The 9,513-nt window shown below is 46.6% G+C and overlaps 1 pseudogene; it reads right to left on the bottom strand.

Moving 5' to 3' along the window:
* Window positions 1-423: 423 nt before the first annotated feature.
* The window catches only part of LOC146187857 (uncharacterized), a 57,522-nt pseudogene continuing 48,432 nt past the window's right edge, over window positions 424-9,513 (bottom strand).

The following is a 9,513-nucleotide window of genomic DNA, read 5'->3' as shown; positions in this document are numbered from 1 at the left end:
CAGTGCTCAGCATAGGTCAGTACTAAGCAATCGCTACTTACCTAATGGGATATTCGCGTTATTTTGGCCATGCACGACGTCCTCGCAGGAGAAGTGTCTCCGCCAATCCTTGAACATTCACGAGGCCTGTTTTAATGTTTTCAAGTGATCAACTCCAAGCCTAAAACCGCTAACCAGGTTACTTCTCGCACTGTAAAGACACAAAATAAGCCAGTTTGAAGTTAAACGGATCTTTATTGAGTTCAAAACAGGATAGTATATATGTGTGCCCAGCACTTCTTGCTGAAAATTATTGAATATTCTCGAATAAAATCTCATGTGCTCCATGTGATATTGACGAAATATGTCCATGGAAATTAGCATGTATAGAAAGTAGGGGCGCACTACTGATCAAAGAGGTGGTGCTCAGGTTCTACAGCTGTCTCACTCAATCCGGTAGGCCTTGAGCAGTGGGTAGAGCTGGTCGAACGCTTCTTGGAATTCCTCCTTTGTTTTGCCTCCTGCATGAAACACAAACTTTACCAGATCTCATTTGCTACGCAGTCTGTTACTGCAATAAGTGTTGTTTGTGAGTGCGCAGACAGTGCTACTTAATATTATTTAATGGTCTTCATGTAAACGGTGCTCTGCCGCCGAAAACGAAAAAAGACTACCGCTCACGCCGAATTGACCATGCTGCTACTTTCGCAACTCTATTCAGAGACCGGTGAAACAAATCTGTACTGGTGTTAAAGGCAAAGCAAAGAATTGCAATGTATCGACACAATGATATAGATATTCTTGTTTCCCAGTGTTTTCGTGACAAAAAATTTGTGAGATAGTGTCAGTGCACACTGATACGGATATATAATCTGGTAGCGGGTCTCTAGGACCGCTAGAAGCAACTGTGCCCACGCTAGTGACGTGCTTCTGGGGGCCAAGCGCGGTCCTCCTGTGTCCTGGCAGTGTTCAACGTGCTGTAAGCCGCTAGGCCTAACCTGCAGCCCGGTGAAGCCGCACAGGGCGTTCAATGACATGCGGTCTACCTCTTTGACAAAACTTTTATTCGGCGAGATGGTCTTGATAGGAGAAAATTGCTGCAGCTTAACTCCGTTAATCATGGTTATGAAAGCGAAAGCTTGATTATCCGTGGCTATGCTTTTGTTATCTGACACTTTCCGGCATGCTTCAACCGTGGTTGAGCCAGCCGACACTTCCGTTCTTTATCGGTTTCTGCCGCTAGCTCTGCCCGTTTACGCGCCCTTCCTGTTTGGAAATCCCTAGTGTGGTGGGGGACATGGTGTGAATTATTGGACTGCCCGCCGTCTACGAATTCGTCCCGACGACGCAGATGGCTCTGGCCGACTTGCTTTGGTCATAGCAGAAACTGCGAAAGAGCGACTGGTGCCGCCTCCCCTTTAATAAGCTAATGGCGTGTAGCCACGTGGTTAGTTATGCGGCCACCGCTGGCGAGGCAGCGCCCGCACAGCGTTCGCGTGCGTGGCGAGTCACGTGGTGCCTAGTGATAGCACACCCGCACCGGGGTGGCGCAGTGGTTAGGGCGCTCGACTACTGCTCCCACGCGGATGCGCGATCGAATCCCGGTCTCGACGGCCGCTTTTCAGCGCAGGCGAAAAGCTCGGCGCCGGTGGGCTGTGCGATGTAAGTGCACTTTAAAGAATCCCAGGCGGTCAAAATTTCCCTCCACTACGGTGTCTCATAGCCTGAGTCGCTTTGGGACGTAAAACCCCACAAACCAAAGAAAACAAACCGTTCCTCCTCTTTAAGGTTAAATTGCGGCGGTGATTACCTTGGGACCTGCTAGCATAGCAAAGCTTTCGCTGTGTGTTAAAAGATAGACACGCAAGGAAGAAAAAGACATGACAAATGCTTGTGCTCTCTTTTTCATCGTTTCGTCTGTGTATTTACCAGCGCTTTTTTTCCCTACCAAAAGATAGTACGTGTCATAGGTCGAACTATATTGGCAAGAAAAATAGAAGTAGAACAATCTAATTACAATTAACAGATACTTTCCACAAAGCCTATCCCATCAGCAGGCGAGGTTTGCCGCCAGGCTTTCTCTTTAGCTCGGCTTCATTGCATGATAGCAACGTGGCGCAGAAATTAACTCGAGACCGAAGCCGCCCTCGAAGGCGACCGTTCGCTCCTCTCATCGTGTGGGTTAGCAGCGCTAGCAAGGCCCGACCCCTCTTCACGTGTGAAAGCAGATCGAGAACTCCTTGTGGCGATGCGCGTGTTGCTGTACGGATCAGCGAATGTCTAGCTCAGCGCGAGTTCGGTAAATGCGGGCAACATTGCTCTGCTTTTGCGTGACGTCTTCGCGCGGTTCTTCCGGTTGGTTCATACAAGCAATACTTTAAAATATCTGCGGTTGGCTCCGCTGGCTTCTCAATAACGTCCCCATTTTGTAGCACTGCGCGTGTTCAGGGCCCCAATTAGCATACGATATAAAATGAATTACGACGTATGAAGAAACGCACAAAAAGGATGAAGAGAAAAAACGGAACAAGAACGGTTACTGGTCCGGCGCCCATACGGATGGCTTGATCACACTGAAGCGAAGCACGGAAGGTTACCCAATTTAGGGGCGATTTTTCGAAAGGAGTGGATACTGTTGCGAAAAAACGCCACTTAATAGCTTACGTTCTCGTGATTCGCTTCATCGTAATCTAAGGACCTCTACGTGCGCCGCAACGCCAAACTTTTTAATGTCGTTTTTTTTTTCTTCTTCAATTCTTGGCGGGCGCACCTAATCTGTTATGTTGCTATAAATTTCAGTCACCAGATGGGATTCCGCGGAACCTTGGGACTGAAATCAAATGAAAAATGACCGGTTGCCGATCTCACCTGTGAGAACCACTTTCCCAGATACGAATATGAGGACAGTGACACGTGGTTTCATAATGCGGTAGACCAATCCCGGATACAGCTCGGGCTCGTAGCTGAAACAAGAAGGTGCGAGCACCTGTGATTAACAGCCGGACAACATGAAGCCAAGAGGCTACAGAAGTGTTCCAAGAGGAAGGCTACATAAGTGTTCTAAGCAAAGCACAACTTCAGTCAGGACATGAGATTGGCGCGACAAGGAGAACCAGTCAAAATTAAAAAAGAGCTCTTTATTGATTGCGCAAATTAACACAGTTTGCTGCTCAGAAACATGGTAAGCTGTCGTTGGACCACTTGTAGCCCATCGTTAATACACGGAGCGTTTCGATAGCTATCCCGAGTAAGCGGCCCTTAGGCCAACATGAAGCGATTTCGAAACCCACAGCATCGCTACAATAGCATCAGTCACGACATATCACGATTATAATTGTGTGGAACACCCTATCTCTGTCTTAAATTGTGAAGCGACAGCTTTAAATGATACGTCATGTAGAACATATTTGAAGAACCATTTAGCCTAGATACATGAAGTCCCACTTTACACAAGCCGCATAAAAGTGACTGCGTGGCTAAAGAAAAGTCTGTCTGATTCAGGAATCAAAGGTCCAAGATACGATTAAAATTTTGCCCTCCATCAAGTTCTTGCCAACTCTGCAGTGGGATGTGGTTTCGTAACGTGTCACCTGGCGAGCACCACCTGACAGAGGCAAGCTCGGTCACAACGCCGACTACTACGACGACCATACACGCCAGCTCCATGTGCTCAATACCTCTATCCACTCCTACCACATTTTTGTAGAAGTGAATAGAAGTTGACCACGATTTGGGAGCTTCAATAGCTTGGCTGATACTTTCAGCCAATAATAACAAAAAAAAACAAATTTTAAGAGTTGGATGTGTGCCCCCGTAGTCAGCCATGGTTCATCAATAGGGCACTTTCACCAATAACGGCCTTCCTGAAGAATAGGCGTTTGTTGCGAAGACCGGACACTTTTCGATGCGATCATGCGCTGTTGTTTGAAATAAATGTGATTGCATTTGGCGCCAAAACTCGCTTGAGAGTGTCGCAAAGTGGCCAGCCACTGTAAAAAGAAGCATTCTAGCTAGTTGTGGTGCTCCAGCAACGACTTTTGGTATAACTAGAAATTTGAAGCAGCAATGACACCTCAACAACAACAAAAAAAGAGCCTCACCTCTCTGCCGTGGCTCTGATTCAGCAGCCAGAATTCTTCTAAGAGCTGCCTGACAGAGACATCTAGATGTTTGTTCCCACTACACCAATGATACAAAAGTTTCTTTACGGCATCTGTTAGTGCGCGTGAGTTCTGTGCATTAGCGGCCACTAAGAGGTTATATTTGCGTTCAATAACCTAAATATTTCCAATAGTATATCATCAATTGGATTGATTATAAGAACGCGCAAAATGGCCTACACCAAAATCTCCACTTCTAAAGCGGTTAGTGGAAAATATCTGAAACCTAACCTGTGCTTCAAAAAGTTTGGGAAGAGAACGTCTAATGAGTTCCCACGGCGATCAGGCTAACATGGACGCAATTCTGTATGGAGCAATAACAACAATGATGCAAAAGGGCGCGCAACATGCAAATGTGACAGGCCAGCGGCAACAGCAACTCCCACTGGTTACCCCAGCGTCCAAAGGCTCTGCTTCTGGATCCGTGTCAGGGAACAGCTCTCCATGTCCGCTCTTGGACATCCGTCGCCGCGAAGCTCAACTTTGAAAGTGATGTCAAAAACCACGTCCCCCTTTAAGAGAGAATCCTGCTCCCCGTAAGCTTCGCGGGAATTTTCGCCGATGCTGCCACCGTCGATTAGGCGGAATTTTCTGCACTCCGGGAAACAGGCCATCACGCGATAGAAACACTTCAGAGCATACAACGGAGAAATGCGAAAACGTGACCAGTTCTGCTGCTAGTGCGACACTACACAGTTGATTTCTTGTTTGACTGCTTAATATCTTTTTTATTTCTGTAATGTTAAACCTTTATTTCATATTTATGAGCTTAATGGTGATTCGAGGTCAGCGCCAGCTCATGAGAACGCGATCTAGTAACACCCTTTGGTGACAGGCACGCTCTATACATATAACTCCGCTCATGACGCAGGGGCAGCTTTCATATTATAAAATGAGAGGTGGGCGTACCCAGTCACGCACAGCGCCTATTCAGTGTCCTAAAGGTACATCACACGAATATTTTAGCCTTGTGTGAAAATCGCCGAAAATGACTTCGGGAGTTGCGATTACCTAAGGCCTCGGCATTTATTCAGGCGAAAGCCTTCATGGGCTATGTTGGTGTGCCGAAACGTGCGTGTAAAAGGTGAGGCCCACGTGAAAGTGCCTTAAGTGACACAGTTTAGTCACTGGATTAATGAATAATGTAGTGGAGGTTAGTGATTGACGATTACAGATAGGGCGTTGGTAACTATTGGTTAGTGATAAGGGGCTATTGATTGGAGACCAGTGATGCGGGGTTGGTGATTGATGGTCAGTGACAGAGAGGTTGGTTACAATGGGATTAGTGATAATAGAATAATATTGAGATTGATGTTAATGGAACTAGTCATAGCGAATTAGTGGTAAGACAACGGTGTTAGTGATGAGGGAATAATGATATAGGGCTTCGATTCTCGTAGAGCTATTGAGTTAGAGTTCCGTGGAGGCCATGAGGTTTAGTCCCGTAGAAGTAACGGGTTCGAGTGCCGTAAATGAAACGGGTTGGAGTTATGCCAAGGGTGGCTATGACGGTATCACGTGACAAGGCCAACATGACTGTCACGTTGTGTGGCATTGTGGCATGGTTGTGAGAACGCCACGCGATAGGGGCAACGCCGTCCGGCCAATCCTACACTTGCAGGAGCACTGCAATTAGAATGCGCCAAGGAAAGAAAACTTTCACAGTGCGGTATGAACCCTGGCTTTGCTAACAAAAGCTATACAAGGGGCGCGCGAGTTGAAGGTTATCAATTTCGTTCCGGCCGGACGGAAACACGACGGTGCAGGACTTTCACCTAGCTAAGCTCATGCATTCACTGCTGCATTTTGATAAATGAACCGTATTTGACCGCTTAATTTCAACTAAGCTAACCCTCAGGTGTATGATTGCCGGGCTAGTTGGTGCATATCACATAAAGGAAAGGTTAATAGCGTAAAAAGACACTCACAAATAGGCACAAATAGACACACCGGACCGGCGCTGACTCCGCCTTTCTCGGAACATCACATATAAACCTCTTTAAAATCCAAATGCTCCCGCAAAGTGCAACAAAGTCATCAAAACATTTTTGGCCACCTCTACCTACCAACATTTAACAGTCGACCTTCACTACTATACAGTGAGAAAGATGGTTCACTAATACATTTTGAACCAAGTCTATTTATAAACGGGGCTTCTAGCAGCTGAGGGGCACTATTATCTCTGCTCCAGCCTACAATCTTAATTTCTTTGAACTTCGATTCACATTTTGTCTTAAAATCGCACAATTTGCAATGAACAGGTATATGCAAATGTTGATTGGTTTCTAGAGAGCGCATATGTTCTGCAACCCTACTGTATCGTTGACACAACGTCCAGTTTGTCCAATGTATACCTTTCCCCACGTTAAGGGTATTTGGTAAATAACCCCTGTGGCACATTTGATAACGGGCTTGACATTCTTTTTGTGCAGCCTTGTCTTCGACCGGCATTGCCCATGACTCGTCCGCACATGCCAGCCACCTTTTTGGGGGTGGAGAAGACCATTGTGAGTCCGTATTTGTAGGCGACCTTCTTCATATTATGTGCCACCTTATGTATGTAAGGGGCAAGAATAGACCATTTTAGTTTCAATGCCTGGACCCAGCCATCTTAGTTTGATGGTGGCTCCCCGTATGAGCCAAACTGGGAAAGTCCCCTTGACGGCATCTTGGGCTGAGCTGTGCGTTTTGATGCTGCGATGCGAAAGTGCTGTTTCGTGGTGCTCGTGAAAGCTATCCGACACCTTGGTGCTATTTTGTGTTTTGTTTGAGCGTGCCAGCAAACCGTATACCATCCGTTTGAAGCATGACGGCAGCTGTTGGAAACAGCAGCGGCCAAGGCGACTACGAAGGACTGCGTTCCGCTTCCACATACCGAACTCGTCAGAGTTAACTGTGAGGATGTATCTGCTGTATCTTTCATGGTACTGTGCACACAAACACACATCGAATCGTACGGGCAGCTACCGAAAGCGGAATATAGATACTACGAAAGGTGCTTTCCAGTCATCGCCGCATTGATTTAACGTAAAGCGCGACCCATTTCATGTCGTGTATTTCCTCTCGACAGTGCATATTTATATCCGATGTTGCGCTGCTTTCATTTCGCATTAAACGCACGGGAGCGTTCACCGCGGTTACGCCGCTAACCGCTGCTATCGCGTACCGAGCATGGCGAATGCATGCGTGTCTGCGGTGCGCCGGCGACCGAGTGTGAAAAGCATATCAGCAGTGCATACTTTCAAGGTAAACCATAGTTTAAGAGCGTCACATAAAAGAAGTGTCTAAAGTACCATCCGTCAGCGTTTTTATGCAGCCTCGGTGTACGTCCGGCGGCGCAGCAACATCGTATACCCGTCCCGTCGTAGCAGCATCATTTGCACGACGTATTGTTGAGCAAAACTTCGAAAAACATGCACTCGCAGCTGCTACTATAAACGAAGGCGACAAATTCACAGCACATACTGCAGGTCTTACGAAAGCGGCGCCGCCCGCAGGTGCGGCGGACGACAGCACTCTCGCCGAGCGCTACTCCCTAGTCGTCGCTACGCCTATATTGTTTCGCATCGAAGACATATCCGACTGCAGTGTGTTGTCCGACGGTGCTTTGTAATTGCTCAGGGCGCTAGAGTAAATGGACTCTGGCGGAACTGCCTTCCTGCAGATCCCATCGTATGAAGTAAATTTCGGTGACGCCTTTGCAGGAGAGCCAGCGTGCAGATGATGAGCTGCACGCCGCACCAGCGGCAGCTGTTTTGAGAACCTTGTTTGTATTGCAATTATGGGTCAGCGTCAGAGATCCACAAGAAAGGTTTTTTTTTTTTGCTCTCGGCTTATTGTTTAAGTGAAGAACAATAATTGAAGAGATCCGTATAGTTGGCGCGGCCGGTTTGCGGGAGGCTGCGCCCGCACGCACTCACGACCTGCCCGGCGTGCGTGTTTGCTACAGCGGATGAAGTAAAATGGCAATCATATTCGTGAGTCTGTCATTGGTACTAAGTCTGTCTGGCTTACACAAAACGTTCATTGGCGAATTAAATCAGGATATACTGGAAAGCGGTGAAGCAGCAACATATCACCGCCGCACTCGGACTGTCGTTGCCTGCTTTCCGCATACGCTCTCGGCAATCATCTTGCGATTTCTTTGATTATTTGCGCAGTCCACGATCACGCATTATTGTCTCGATGACATTACCACTAAAAGGGGCGCTAATAAAGGTATTAAGTCTCTCAAACGGGAACATACCGTGGTGCAAGGCCGCTCTGCTATGCATGAAGTGTGCGAATGCACAGCCCACTCGGTACTGGCAACAATGGGCCGGCGCAAGGAATCTGGATAGAGAGTATTTTCCTCCTTTCCTACTTGCTCTCGGTAAAACGGTCTATAGGTGTGGATCCAATATTCCCATCATAGTGCCTTTTTTGCAAACGTTTGTGTCCCTTCATATTCTCCAATAGGGACTCCGTAACGGCTACCGCTAGGTGTTCAGGATATCCCGCTGATAGAAGCCTTGTTATCTGGTCATAGAAGCTCTGTTTCATCATGTGACAACAAGATCTTTGTACACACAATTTAACGCCTGCATCGTGATCGCTCGCTTAATAATCTTGGCGTGCGCAGAGTTATAAGGCAATAAATACTTACAAACTCTTGGCGATAGCACCAGTATACGCCTCTTTGTGTTAACTTAAGATTAAGGTCTAAAAATGGCAAACAGTAATGCACAGGTAATTACGACGTGATCTTTATTGGTTCATGTGTTGCTCCCGTGTTATGCAGCATTTGTCTTGCGTGTATTGACCGGTCATTGTTTGTAACCTTTGACTCTGAGAAAGTTCTCAATGTTTTTAGATATGTTGACGACTTTTTAGTCATTTTGAAGACACAGGACAACGTGGTGTATAAGTAAACCGTGGCACCAATAATAGATATTTTTCAGGATTACGGCGAGGGCTTACAGTTCACGTCGAAAATACCCGTGCATGACGTTTGCAGTTTGTATACCTTAATTTTAAGTTAACACAAAAAGGTGTATGCTGGTGCTATCGGCCAAGAGTTTGCAAGGATTTATTGCCTTATGATTCTGCACACTCAAAGATTATTAAACGAGCGATCACGATGCAGACGTTAAATTGTGCTTTACAAAGGTCTTGTTGTCACATGATGAAACAGAGCTTCGATAACCAGATAACAAGGCTTCTATCAGGGGGATATCCTGAACACCTAGCGGTAGCCGTTACTAAGTCCCTATTGCAGAATATGAAGGGACATAAACATTTGTAAAAAGACACTATGACGGGAAGATTGGATCCAGACCTATTGTTGCCCCTTATATACATAAGGTGGCACATAAGAAGAAGGTCGCCAACAAAT

This window comes from Amblyomma maculatum, chromosome 5, assembly GCF_055883805.1.
Source record: "Amblyomma maculatum isolate TAMU_Amacu chromosome 5, ASM5588380v1, whole genome shotgun sequence".
NCBI lineage: Eukaryota > Metazoa > Arthropoda > Arachnida > Ixodida > Ixodidae > Amblyomma > Amblyomma maculatum.
The sequence above is the reverse complement of the archived record's forward strand: the minus strand, read 5'-3'. Positions and strand labels throughout refer to the sequence as shown.